At 32.3% G+C, this 15962-nt stretch overlaps 1 protein-coding gene across 6 annotated transcripts in view; it reads right to left on the bottom strand.

Annotated features, from left to right (window-relative positions):
• Positions 1-15962, bottom strand: part of LOC123697819 (Ig-like and fibronectin type-III domain-containing protein 2) — a 159502-nt gene that overhangs the window by 90737 nt on the left and 52803 nt on the right. For 5 of the 6 annotated variants that reach the window (XM_045644373.1, XM_045644376.1, XM_045644375.1 and 2 more), the window contains exon 2: positions 12369-12399. The exons of the other annotated variant lie outside the window; for it this stretch is intronic. The gene's annotated coding sequence lies outside the window, so the exon portion shown is untranslated. The remainder of the gene's footprint in view (positions 1-12368; positions 12400-15962) is intronic. 6 annotated transcript variants of the gene reach the window in all.

The following is a 15962-nucleotide window of genomic DNA, read 5'->3' as shown; positions in this document are numbered from 1 at the left end:
TTTGTTACATAGATAGCCACAAAAATAAGTCTTTAGATCTCTTAAATATTAATAAAAATGGAACTATTGAATCTCTAAATATATGTAACGAACATTTTACCTCAGTCGGCGAATCATATGCTACTAATATTTTAAATAAATTACAAATTACTCAAGACACGCTGGCTTCTAGTATTAAATCGAACAATATCCCAGCAAAATCGTTCTTTTTGAGTCCAACGGATACATCTGAAGTTGAAAACCTTATTTTACAAATACGAAATGAAAAATCACCTGGCCTTGATGGCCTTAATAATTCACTAATTAAGCAGATTCGGGAAGAAATTTTATGTCCTTTAACGTCAATATATAATCGAAGCCTTTCACTCGGTATTTTCCCTAATAGCTGGAAGGTTGCTGCAGTTTGCCCAATTTATAAATCAGGAGTTCGTGACAATCCCAATAATTATAGGCCGATATCACTATTGGGCGTTTTTTCGAAAATTCTGGAGAAAATTGTTAACTCCCGCCTTACCAAGTTTCTAGAGTCCAATAATCTTCTATCATCTCGTCAGTTCGGTTTCAGATGTCAAAAAAGTACGTCAGATGCTGTAAGCCTATTGACATCTATAGTAGCTTCACATTTGGACAACAAAAACGCATGTCTCAGTGTTTTTCTCGACCTTGCGAAGGCCTTCGACACTGTTTCTATCCCGCTGTTGCTTAGAAAACTTGATAATAAAGGTGTCAGGGGTCATGCATTGCTATGGTTCGAAAGTTATCTCAGAGGGAGACTTCAATGTGTGAAGATTGGAGAGAGTGTTAGTGCCACGAAAGAAGTTAATTACGGTGTTCCACAAGGCAGTATCCTGGGTCCCACTCTCTTCATTCTTTACATGGATGATATTCACAACCTCCCCCTCAGCAATGCTGATATTCTTTGTTATGCGGATGACACTGCTATCACTTTTCACGGTGGCAGTTGGGATGAGGCAGTGTTGGCTGCAAGGCAGGGAATGATACAGGTAAACTCTTGGCTCGAACGTAACTTGTTGACCCTGAATCTAGACAAGACGAATTTTATCTGCTTTCATAAGACTGCTGCGTCCGCCCCATCACTTATCGATTTAATAAATATATCTCCTGACGAATGTGCACCTCAATACATTGAAAGAGTTGAAGTTGCCAAGTACTTAGGGGTTTTGGTGGATCAAAATCTAAGTTTTAAGAATCATATAAATCTTCTGTCTGATCGCGTGCGTAAAATCATTTTCATTATGAAGCAACTCCGCCGATCTGCCGACTTCAAATTACTCAAAACTATATATTTCGCGCTATGCCAATCACTAATTACTTACTGCATTGGTTCGTGGGGAGGCGCCGTTAAGTCAAACCTAATTCGTATTGAGAGGGCTCAACGAGCGGTACTTAAGACTATGTTACAAAAACCTTTTAGATATCCTACTTTTGACCTTTATAAAGACGCCAGTGTTCTTACAGTTCGCCAACTTTTTATTCTTGATAAATTTATATCTACGCACAAATGGGTCATAACCTCTCCCAATTACAAGAATTATGTGAGAAAGCGTATTTACAAAATACCAAATGTTCGTGTAAATACTTCTTTTGCTAAGCGATTCAATCCTTTTATTGGTATATTTATTTATAATAAAATTAGCTCCAATTGTAACATAAAAAACTGCACTTCTAAAAAAGCAAAGATCATCGTAACTAATTACCTTAATTCTCTAAACTACGTATCAACAGAAAATCTTCTTGCATCATTATATTAATTTTAATTTGTGTATAATCGGCACCTATATTATTACATATTTATTATATTTATTGTTATTACATATTATATATTATATAATCTATATATATTCATTTATTTTATTTATTTCATAATTTATTATATTAATTGTATTTTTTAGTATTTTCCATATTTATTATTCTGTACCTAGCTTATAAGTGATAAAATGCTTTTGTACGTATTATTATAAGCGTTGATCATACCGAGGACATCTAATTCTGTTTTTTTTGGTAAAATCGTCTCAGTGCCCACGATACAGGCTTGCCTAGTGTGGGTGCTATAGGGAATCCTTTTTAATAAACATAGATTAAGCCAATATGTGTAAAGCGAGCAACGTCAAACTAAGTGTATCAGCTGTGTAAAAAACATTTGGTTTATAAATAAATATATTTTTCATTTTCATTTTTCATTTTTCATATACAAGATAATATTAAAAATAGAATACAAATTTCATTAAATTACCTACCTACTTAAGAATCTAAAAACATTTGTTTTATACGCATTTAAAGAAGTATTAAATAAATCTGTCTCCGGTAAACTATAATATAATAAAATATAATTAACTATTATATTAAAATTAACTATATACATGATATAAAAATCCCCCTCAAATACAGTTGCTGTGCAAACATATGAACATCAGCCTTAAACATAAGTCCAAATATCGTGATTCGATCGACATTGATAAATCACGGAAGGCACATTAGGATAAGACAAAAACAATGGAAGTCTTGATTGATTGTGTCGGAAGCTTATTAACTATGTTAAAACCCCATATCCTATTATATTGCATAAAATCAACATTTAAATGACTTGTTTGAACAATGAGCAATTACTTAGGTACTCGCAATTACGTTTTGATAGATTCGATATGCGTTCATTTGTTTTAATTAGACTGTTTTTATTAATCTGTGCAGTACAAGTTATTTGTCAAAAATTTTAATTTTATAGGGCACATTTTATCTCATTTAATTTATTTCATTGTATCATCATTCGCGATATTGTAAACAATCAAAAAATTATGATCGGTAACATAATTATTATGCTATTTTTTAGGTTATAATCTGTCGAAGGTTACATGCATTATTTGGTATGCTCTATCGCTCTATCAAAATACCAGAAAATATATTTTTAATGCATGGACAAAAATAAAATATTATGTTGAATTTATAATTTTTGGTTTTATGGCATTCAAATGCTTTATAAATTTATATAAAATATGTCTATAGATAGATAGATATGTCATTTATATTAAAGATAATCTGAATCATTCTGTATCCGAAATCGACTTTCTGGATGGCTCATGTTTGGTCTTAAAACTAGATAACGACACAGCAATCGTATGTATTTACCGTTCCCCGTCTTTTATAAGTACGACAAATTTTTTGGCATCTTTAGACTCTGTACTAAATTCACTATCAACAACAAAAACCATTGCAATTATTGGTGATATAAATATAGATATTGCTTGCACGCCACTTGACTCTCAAGCCTCTGATTATCTGAACTTATTAGCCTACCATGGTTTACTACCTGCCCATAATCTGCCCACGCGTGACTCAAGTTGTTTAGACCACGTGATACTCAAGTCTAATTATGAAGCCCTAACCCTAATCCTTGATTCAACCGTTACAGATCATAACAGCATATTATTGTGTCTTAAACATACTGGAAGTTTCTCAAAGCCTAGACATAGTAATGTTTTCAATAAAATTAATTACGAACAACTTGATCGAGATATAAAAAGTTATAATTTTCAACACATAATACAACTAACCGACGCTGAACAGGCTACAAAAATTTTTATTGACTTGATTATGAACTTTATTAAAATAAATTCGTCCATTGTAACTGTGTCTAGGCGTAAACAATTAATCAAACCATGGATGACCCCTGGGCTCCTAAAGTGTATTAAAAACCGCGATTTGCTACACAAAAACGTTAGATCTGATCCCAAGAATGATATTTTGAAGTTGACGTACAAAAGATACAGGAACTTCTGTAACAAATTATTAAAAAAAGTTAAAAGAAATTTCGAAAAGCAAGAACTTAGCGATGCTGGTTCTGATAGCAGACGTATCTGGCAGATTATAAGGAGGGTTACGAACTGTGTACAGCAAAAAACGACTTCTAACGATTTATTGCAATTGTCTTCGTCTCCACAGCTATCAGTAAATGTAGTGAATGAATTCTTCGTTAACGTTGGTGTGAATCTTGCTAGTAAAATTAAATCACCTAGTTTTATCTCGGAAACACATATCAATAGCTCCGGTTCATCTCCCTGCACATCTTTCGTAATTCTTCCAACACACCATAGTGAGGTGGAATCGATTTTGACGTCTTTAAGATCAGACTGCGCAGTGGGGTGGGATAAAATTTCAACTGGTTTGCTCAAGAGGCATAAAGTTCAATTAATACCTATCCTAACACATATTTTTAATCTTTGTATAAACTCTGGATCATTTCCTACTTATTTAAAAAAATCTATTATTCACCCCATCTTCAAAAGCGGCAGTGGTAACTGTGTCGCCAATTATCGTCCAATAGCCGTCTTGCCTGTAATGTCTAAAATATTGGAACGAATAATAAATAAGCAGTTGATCAATTTCCTAGAACATAAAAATCTATTATCTCCAAATCAGTACGGCTTTAGACGTAACATGTCCACTTCGAAAGCGGTACTAGACATTACCAATTATATTATCAAGAATTTAGATCATAAAAAAAAAGTCATTACTATTTTTTTGGACCTTGCCAAGGCATTCGACACAGTTGCCACTCCCCTGCTTTTACAAAAGCTTGAAAAAATGGGCGTTAGAGGACATTCACTTTCGATTTTTGAAAACTATTTAAGTCATAGAACACAGTGTGTTAAAATTAATAATATCGTAAGCGATGAACTTCCAATATCACTCGGAGTCCCGCAAGGCAGTGTGATCGGTCCGACCCTGTTTTTGGTATACTTAAATGACCTTTGCCAATTGGATCTCCAGGATGGTAAAATATCTGCCTTTGCCGATGACACAGCCCTAACTTTTATAGGCGACTCATGGCCAGAGGTTTTTCGCAAAGCACAGGATGGGTTTAATATAGTGTCAACATGGCTAGCTAAAAATCTCTTGACCTTGAACACTGATAAAACTAATTACTTGGCTTTTTCTCTTCGGCAAACATCTCAACCCCCCCTAACTTTATGTCTATACGCTCATATTTGCAACAATCCGATTGATCAGCACTGCAATTGCCCCAGACTCACTCGACAATCTAGCACTAAATATCTGGGTATAACTCTTGACTGCAATCTTTCCTTTTCTTTACATATAGAACAACTTCAAAATAGAGTCAGAAAATTGATCTATATCTTTAAAACTCTTCGCCATATTGCTGACGGTCAAATTATGAGACAGGTCTACTATTCGTTATGCCAATCGGTTTTATGTTACTGTATATCAGCTTGGGGTGGTGCGCCTAAGACTCATCTCCTGAAGCTTGAAAGAGCTCAGAGAGCTATTTTAAAAGTTGGTACTTTTAAAAAATACAGATTTCCGACAGCTGACCTGTACAAGAGCCTTAAAGTATTGACTGTAAGGCAACTTTTTATATTACATACTGTTCTTTCACAACATTCTGTAACTCCATTTCAAAATATTATGAAAAGACGCAAGGATAGAATTTGCGAAGTTGATAAATGTAATTTCGTACACTCCAAAAGATTTAATTGTTTTCTGGCCCCTTCATTATACAACAAAATTAATAAAATATTACCTATTTATAAACTCCCCTACGGTACTTGCAAAACGCAAGTCACTAATTGGCTGCTAAACCTTAGTTATCAGGAGACCGAAAATTTAATTTGTACAATGACTTAATGAAAGTTTTTCATTCATATTATACATTCTTTTATATGCATACACATCTACATCCACTCAAACACACACACACACACATTCACTTACACATACGCAGACACAAACATACTCAATACACACATGCACATGCACTAACTTATGCCCACACATAATCACTCGACTCCTTTCATGTTCATAAGTAACTTAAGATACCTATTAGTTAATTTCTTTTATATTATCTATGTCCCAATTTAAAAAAAACAAATTCGTTGACTTAATTATTGTGATGACCACCTGAGATGTTTTTCTTTTTTTCATATTATATACATTATATGGGGAAGGAACTGTCATCTTTAATACAGGTTACCTTCTCGGTAACCTAGCAAAGATGCCAGTCTTGAACCGATGATTGATACATACCTATCACTAAACATAATATGTACAACACCTAATGTATTTATCTCTAAGGTTAGATTAAGTTTGTTTGAATAAACGAATTTGAATTTGAATTTGAATTTGAATTTGATGGTCTAATCTATGAATCGTTGCCTGGTTAGTGGTAACAGCTCATAAATTTAAATTCATTATATAATTACCTAATATTAATGTATTGGAATCCTCTCCTTATTTATTGTTAGTGTTTTATTAAGAAAGTCTAGAAAATGTTGCGGGGAAGTTGAAAACAGTTTTGTCAGTTTGATAGTACATCTGGTTGCTTCTGAAGTAGTTTTAGCGTTGATTTTTATTTACTTTAGGCTTGAACATTGTATGGGGATGTGTACTTTTAAACATTTTTTTGTTGAGTCATAGTTTAGTTATCAATTTAATTTTATGGCATTGGGTACTTTTTATTTTAATATATCCTATTCACTCTTTACTTATTGCATCTTTGTTTGAATTTTATTTCATTTAAATAATAGACATATTATTATAACTCGACTTTTAATCAACACTACTTCAAAAGATAGCAAAGGTGCCATGTTTTAGTAGTTTTTAGAAATAATCTCTGGAACTACGGAAATCCGAATTGATACCATTTCAGATATTCTTTCACTGGGAGAAAACTATGTTAGTCTGAGTGACGTGGGCTAAATTTTTTATAAGTTTATCCCGGGTCAACCAGCCAGAAGTAGTGCAATGACTATCCTACTAATATTATAAATGCGAAAGTTTGTATGGATGTATGGATGTTTGTTACTCTTTCACGTAAAAACTACTGAACCGATTACAATGAAATTAAGCACACATATAGAGGGTAACTTGGACTAACACATAGGATAGTTTTTATCCCGGAAATCCACGGGAACGGGAACTATGCGGGTTTTCCTTTGCAAACGCGGGCGAAGCCGCGGGCGGAAATCTAGTAGTCTATATACTCGTAGTAAAATGTTTATCTTATACCTATACATACTAGCCGCGTGCACTAGCTTCGTCTGGGTTGCCTCTGAAAAAAATTACTCGGTAACGATATAGCTGTCTTCTTAAATTTAAAATGGATGTTTTATTTCTGAATTAAAATGTTAACAAAGAAACAAAAAAATCCATCCCCTATAAAATATTATTATCTACTATAATTGCTATAGAAACATTGTATGTTCATAAACGAATTGTATTCTGTCCGTCTGAAGTCCGTCAAACGGCTGTAAACGAGCGACTGACGATAAAACAACAATAAACACTATTAGGCATCCATTTTATTGCCACTTTTATGGGCTTTTTGCATTTTAAGTCTTGCAAGAATCTTCGTTTATTTGTCACAGGAAACCTTGACTGTTATCATATTTTATGTACCTTTATTTTGTTATTTTAAGAAAAGCCTACTACTATTCTTAACGCCATAAAGATGATTGCAATCAATAATAAAACAAGTGTTGATAATTATTAAAAAAACAAAATACCCGACTGCACACTAAAAAAAGAGTTAAAATCCTATATTAATTACTCCCGTGATTGAAATGAATCTAATGATACCGCATACATATTTTTTTAAAGGGAAATTTAGAAAAAATATTATTATGTCTTTATCCCGTGGGACTTTTAGGATAAAATGTATCCTATGACACTCCCGTAATCAAGACAAATCTAACGATACCTCATACATCAAAATCCATCAAGCCGTTTAGGCTACAGGTGGTCACAAAGGAAAAGACATACATACATACTTACATACACTCGAAAAACATTACCCTCCTTCTTTGGCAGTCGGGTAAAAACAATTACCTAGGTACTACTTAAATAATTATGCAACTTAATACACAAGCTCATTCATACTCATCAAGCACATGCATGAAAATAACGTTTAAAATAATAAATAATTTCTATACACATCTATTAGATACATAGATTTGAAAATATTCGAAATAAAACACAATATTATTTATTGATTTATTAATTCTTTATTGCTCTTAAAAATTACAAATTGAGACTTAATCTAGAATAACTAACTAATAATCTAGAGTAACAAACGGCGGCCTTATCGCTAAATAGCGATATTATATAAGTAACATACGAAAATAACATATATTTTAAATAGTTTCAATGTAAAGAGATATAATTATACATATGTTGCCAGTAATTAAATTAAAAATACAATTATCACATGGCATCAAGGCCAATTATATTGAAGACGAACCGGTCGGATCATCAAATGGGTTTCTAGTTCAATAACATTTCAACTATTTACAATCAAATCATAATTAAGATGAGGTCGAAAGATGCGGTTTAGATGCATTCAAATATCAGTCACAAGGTTGTGTTGTTGCTTTAAGGGCCGATTTTTCAATGCTTGGATAAAACTTATTCGTCGAATAATGTATAAAACTACCATTTTATAAACGTATTCTAATTGCCCGTATTTGACAGTTTACGTGACATTTTAATATTACGGTGTAATACTTTATTGGACGGATAAGTTTTATCCAAGCATTGAAAAATCGGCCCTAAAAGTTTTAAACGTCATTGTGACAGGGCCACCAATTAAACTATATGGACATGGGCTATTCAGAAAGCGAATAATCTTTACTATTTAGTGCTAAGTAGTATAGCAGATAGTATAATAATATTATGGTTGCTAAAGTGTTGTCTGTTTGTTTGCCCTTATTTCACGTCGAAACGAAGCGATATTTATATGATTTTTGTGTCTGGAGAAAGAGCTATAGGGAGACATAGGCTTCTTTTTCAGCGGTGAAAAATCTTTCTAAGAGAATTTCCTTTCGCGGGCGAAAATATTGTCAAAAATTTAAGCAACATTTTGCGAAATCGGTAGATAAAGGGTCTAAAACGTGTTGTAGAGTAAAAGATGGATCCATTTACTATCGTACTTGTACACAGTGTAATTAATTATTGTAGCGATCTTTCGAGACGACACCTGTTTTTGAACAAGATTGATGCCGATATTTTATAGTATAGCAATATTATTAAATGCTGCTTTTATAGACTCGCAGTCTACATAATCGATTAGTAAGTATATAACAAATGTGTCAAAATATATTGACAAAATCTATAATTTTTATCAAGTGATGCATGCCAAAGTGGATTAAAAGTTATAATGTAAGTACCTATATCACCCAAATTTTAGGACCAAACACCACTAGGTATATATTTTTTATACTTTTGGAAAATAAGTTCTAGATATTATTGTGCCTCGTAATATTTAAAAGACGCGCCCTTAAACCTTACACTTAACGACTTCACAATGCATATAGATATGCTTTGAGCATCACAATAATGTCAAGTTCGCACAAACAGGTTTTTACTGGCAGCACAGTATTATTTAATCTGTGCGTTCATTTAATGGCGGGAAAAATGACGTAACGCAAATTGAGGACAGATGCTTAGATATTATTTGAAGCCGCTGCATGTTGGAATGTAATTAAACATAATTCTATAATTAGTTTGATAAAGACGTAATCACTATAAGAAAAAACAATGGAAAAATATGTACGGCATATTAAAATAGTTTGATTAACATAACAATTTATTGTGTTATTGGTATTTGTATAAAAATATGGACATTCCAGATGTTTCAAAGCATAAAATAACCATTGAGATAATAGTACGTATGGAGGAGACACCACGAACAAAATCTCTGCGCCATTTTTTTGCTCTAACTAAGTTTTAAAAATTATTATCTAGTTAGGTACTTACCGATGAAAGTTATTCCTTTGCACTTTTCCGTATCATTAATTGTATTATTTGTGCAATATCGTAACACACACGAATGCATATTTGATGCGTTTCACTTTAAAACAAATAAAAAATGAGCGTGCAGTTACGCCATATGGCGTATGTTGAGCGGAACATAAGTTATGCAGGCGGTGTCGTCTCCATAATATGTATATCTCAATGAAAATAACACGTGCGTTTTGTCTTATTATTTAAATGAATTTCTTTGTACGAAGATTTGATATTTAATTGAATATGGAATAATAATATTATTAACTACAACAATAAATTATTTTCAAATTGACAAAAACATTCGTTTGCATTAATAATTTTACAAACAAATAATTTCGCGCTCTTTTATCATGACAAGGAAAAGATCACAGATTATGTAAGCACAGATTCACAATATTCAAGGCCATGGTCACGTCTAATTATGGCTAAGAATTTTCTACATTGTCTATTTGTGTTGCATTGTTCACATGACATTCATTTTTATGTGATTTTTATATAAATTATTTATGGTAAAGTATTTTCTGTTTACATGATAAACAAAGACTCTTGAAGGAGTCATTTTTTTAACGTCGATGCTCCGAATATCTATGTAAAAAACATTATGTAAAACTAATCCTACCTTCCTACTAATATTATAAATGCGAAAGTTTGTGAGGATGGATGTATGTGTATGTATGTTTGTTACTCTTACATGCAAATACTACTGAACCGATTACAATGAAATTTAGCACGCATATAGTGGGTAACTTGGGTTAAGGGGCTACTTACTGCCAATTGCCTGTTTTCTTCGTCTAACTACTCTTCGGTTAGTGAATATAAATGTCCAAAAAAAATATATGTTACTCATTAGACCTTAAACTTTAATTTGAACGTTTGAAATAATTGTATCTATAAAAATAATGTCCGAAAAAATATTCCAAAGTGGAGCATTTCTTGTTTGAATTTTCGTAACTACGTCTAAACGGTATGGAGTTTTGCTATTTTTCTTTCACAATAATATTTTAAAAGGTGTTTGTCATAAATTCAACGTTTGACGAGACAAAGCAAGTTCATATTGAGCTACAAATAATCATTCACTGTTTTCTAAATGAAATGAAATGAGCGGGTCCGTGCGCGGGCGACGGGCGGCACTGTAGCTCGAACTGTCGGACGAGGAGGTTGTGCTGCTCATTCTCTAAAATTGTATTTTGCCTGATTGTGGATGGCAATTTTGTACAATTTTTCTTTCGACAATTTTGTGCGTGCGCGTGGTTTCACATAAGTTTTCTTTTAACTATGTTTGCGAATGTGTGCCCGCCTGCTACTAACTAAGTTTTCTATTAGAAATCTTGTTTTTAATTTGTTTTTTTCTCAGTCGGGTTTTTTAACAACTTATTTATTTTATGCTTTTTAGTGCACATTGATAACCTTAGTAGGTCAAAGCCCTACACCAAATACCCGTTACGTCAAGATGGCGCAACTTCCTCAGGCATTTTGAAAATTATGTACCTATAATTTAGTGCAAAATTAGTAGGGACTATTTTATACTTTCGTAAAAAACTTCTACTCTAACAGGATTTCAAGATATTCTTTAAACAAAGTGGTCCCGCCATTCTGACGTCAAAACAATAAATATGCGTAACAAAAATAAGATGTAGGTAGTAACTTTCTATACTTATTTTCCGATTTTCAAAAATTCGTAACTCAAAAACTGAAAGTATCCTCAAAGTGAAATTTCAGATTTGGGTTCCATAGGACAATAGCTAACCACAAAAAAATTTACGAATCTCAACTCCACGACCTATAAAGTACAATTTTAGCTTTTTAAACTATTAAAATAGTAAATTCAATATAAAAAAGAAAAATAAAGTTTTTTAATAGCGCCTAAAAAAATTACAATGTTAATAAAGTTGCATTTCTTTCAGGCGCTTTTCTCTTAAAATTTCGTTCACAAATATGTACCTATCATCACTGATTTCATTTCACAAAAATAAATCTATGTTGTTTTATTATTGTAGGTAATATAAGCATGATACACTTTTTTGGAATCCTTATTATGATACCTTTAATTTGATACCCATATTGCAGAAAAAGATTTTTTTTTGTATTTTAGTCTAGCACCCCACATTTTCCTTTTTTTATCACCTATGACCTATCTAACAAAACTTGGGCTAATACGACGAACCTAACGATACCCTAATTAAAGAAATCCATCCAGTGGTTCGGAAGATATCAGAGTATAAAGAATATTAGATACATACAAAGATAGGCGCGAAAAACATAACCCTTCTTTTTAGTCGGGCAATAAAAATGCCGAGCTGCTGCGGAACGCGACGCGAGCGATTAGTTGCGATAGCGCGGATCACGCTCTGCGCACGTAAAAATGAAGCGGGGGTGCTTGGCTAGCGCGGGGAGAACGTCCAAATCCTCAAAGTCGTTTCACTGTTACAACAACCTTAACACATAGGATAGGTTTTATCCCGGAAATCGCACGGGAACGGGAACTATGCGGGTTTTTCTCTGAAATCGCGGACGAAGCCGCGCAAAAGCTTACTAGCGGAATTTGTACTTACAATGTTATGTTGAGCTGGTTTATGTTGGTATCTGTAACAAAATTATAATATTCATTAGTGACTATTTTATCGATTGCAAATTATTTTATAATAACTAAGAATATTATTGTTGTTAAATAAATGCACGTGGTTTTAATGATTATTTTATTACTTATTCATAAAATGATTATTATAAGAATTGACATCACATTCAATATAATGTAGCGGAAGGTTCTGCGCAATACTTTTGAATTATGGATGCAGCGAGATTTATTGGCCAATAAGAATACAGCCATTATTGTAGCGAACAAGATAATATTTTAAACATAGGTATAAATATAACGATATTTTCTTTTGTATAGACAAATACCGGAAAATGGTCGCTTAGTGCCGAGTATTTTATTATTTGTGATAGAGATAAGGCCAGCATCTGATCAATATGCCATTTTTAATGATCGAATTTTGTGTTGGTAGCAAAAAATATGACGGGTTTCTACCATTATTAGGTACCTCTTTACGACCCTAAACATATTAACCCATTGAGCCCCAAGCGGCCCGATCGGTACACGACACAATAGATTTTCTATTGTGTCTGTGATTCCGGGGCCTGAGTTACTAAACGACATAAATGCATCACCTTGTCATATTACATAACCTCAATGCTCACTTATCGAAGAGCTGTTAATGCGATAAATAACATTTGGCACCATTCCAATGTCGACCAATCACGGCCAGGACATTGGCACCCGTTGACTACTTCCGACATGTATTGTTGTTCCGATGTCTCATTTGTCACGCAGGAATTTGCAATACATACTATTGAAGGAGATTCACTAGTTCTTTTTGCTTTAGGTGACAAGCAGATATCCTAGCAGATAAAGTTAATTGTATTGCTTCTGTAAATCAAGCAAGTGTGTCAACTTGATGTTAAGCGGTCTCCACCGCCAAAGAGCACGGGTTATATTATTTTTAACCGATTTTAAACACGATTAATTGTAACCACGTCGTTTTGGAATAATATACAGTCAGCATTGTCACGTTATGTATTGTTTATGACGTCTTTATTTTCTAAATGTTTATGACGCCTTCTAAAAAAATAATCGCTATTTTCTTGAAAGTAGGAGCCTACCTGTACTTAAAATACTTATAGAAAACTATAGAACTCATCATATTATATTTATTTAACAGCAGAAAGTTTATATAATCCATTGTCAATAAAAATCTGACGAGACTAAAATACACTGAGCCTTACGACAGAGCGTTACATTTATAATTAATAAGATAGTTAAACATTCTCAGACTTCCACGCAAAGTTTGATATTAAATCTTAAATTACTCAAGTTTAATAACAATTTTGAGATGAAGTTTTATCTTTCGATATTGTTATGTAAACTTTAACGACGTTTCACTCGAGATTTATTAATACATTCCTCTTTATTTAATTGTTGTTATTAATTATCTGGGAAAAATATCAGAAGTTTTCAATCAATTCAATTCATACATTCTTTTGAAGAAATTAAAAGATAAACGGTCGGAAAAGTACGTGAGAAAGAAAGAATTTCAGCACGCATTAGTGTATAAAATACGACTGAGTTCGAATTTTTTAAAAAGTAGGACGTTTTGTGACATCTAAGATACCTATGTATGTTTATCCATTAGGTACACCATATATCCGTTACAGAAGTTGGTAAATAACCAATTTTATGAGTACCTATGAAAGGTTATTTTTCATTTAATATTTATGAAATTACACTGAAATACACTTATTAATTATTAATATTACTAGCCCATGTTGTAACGAACTTTACTTAACAATTTTTCTTTCATATTTAAAATTATTGAAATTTATCGGTCAACTATTTTACAATTTCAGCGTTGTTGCCTTGTTATTTGATTAAAACAAGTTTGTTTACAAAACATTGAATAAGTGTGAAGTCCGGTCTATTGTTACATAACTCTACATAATATAGTAGAATGCCTTACGCAAATTAGGAGCATAATAATGAATAATGCATATATATTTGAATGTTGACTCTAGTTTACTAAATATAGAGGAAAATTACCAATATTTTGCTTTCTCTGTTGATTTTAATTGCATTTTAAAATTAAAATTGAAACAAACTTTTACATAGTTACTTTACAAATCTCTGGAATTTAAATTCTTTGGCATAATACCTTATTAAAAAATGTCCTTTTTATTAAATTTATCAATCAACTTCTTGTTTGCAGAAAGTATCTTTCAGTAAATTTATTTAACCTGAAGCGCAGCCTTAAGAAAATCTTTTATTTGCCATTAATAAACTTCAACTCTATTCACTAAATTGGGCTAATTTCAAACGTATTTAAAACTTAAATAATTCAATAATAAAAAATAACTAAGCACCGATACGAAAGAATTTTCTAAAATTTTACCTAATTTTACAAATAACTCAGGCCCCGGAACCACAGACACAATAGAAAATCTATTGTGTCTGGGACCGATTGGGCCGCTTGGGGCTCAATGGGTTAAAAAACTCTTTCCATTCAAAAATAATCCATTCATAATAATTAATAAAATAATGAATAATGATTCATAATATTATTATAACGTACTTCTATTTATTTATATGATACAAAACTCCTTACACGTTGCCTACGAGTTCTTTGTGCAAAAAATAATATCAAAGCATTTTCATACTAAAATTGTATTTTCCATTCGATCAAACAGTATGGTAGAACTTTCTTATACATTGTATCATTTACATACATATTGAAAACATTTAAAAGTATTACGAAACCATACGACCGTTTAAATGTTATTATAAATGTATTCTACTTTAATAAGAATAATGTTGATAAATTTCCTGAGTTTGAAACCAAAATAATTACCTATTAAATTAAAGTACCGTGATAGCCTATAAATCTTCATAGTAATCTATACTATCTATACTAATATTATAAAGCTGAAGAGTTTGTTTGTTTGTTTGTTTGTTTGAACGCGCTTATCTCTGGAACTACTGGTCCGATTTGAAAAATTCTTTCACTGTTAGATAGCCCATTTATCGAGGAAGGTTATAGGCTATATATCATCACGCTTCGACCAACAGGGGTGGAGCCACGGGGGTGAAACCGCGCGGAGCAGCTAGTATTTAATATTGTATAAATTGGTATAAATTGATGACTAATTTATTAAATGGAATTTCTTTATGACAGAAACAGTCTCCATTTTTTTCAGGAAGTGACACCAAACGTCAAAGGTGACGTTCTATCTATCTTGTTTTATCTGTGTAGAAATGTCCGCCATTTTGATATTCTATTGTGTTCATATCTGATGTGCACTTCCGCTTGTATATTGTTCCGTATGTCAAGGCCACGAGTATTGATTGCCTTGAATTTTTTAGTAATTAACTTTAATATTATATTCTTCGTGCACGTGGTTCAGCTGTTGACCTCTACAGATGAGTACAAAGCAAATTCGTGTTAAAAAATGTATAAAATCATTAAGTACTTAAAATACTAATAGTTGATGAAAATAATTAATTGTTAATTTTTACCTGTACATACTACATACTCAATTAAGATTAAGCACGACTAATTGTTTTTAGTGGATACAAAATTATTTCCTATTTCATATTA

The sequence above is a fragment of the Colias croceus genome, chromosome 15 (assembly GCF_905220415.1).
Source record: "Colias croceus chromosome 15, ilColCroc2.1".
Classification (NCBI taxonomy): Eukaryota; Metazoa; Arthropoda; class Insecta; order Lepidoptera; family Pieridae; genus Colias; species Colias croceus.
This window is presented reverse-complemented; position numbering and strand designations above follow the sequence as displayed.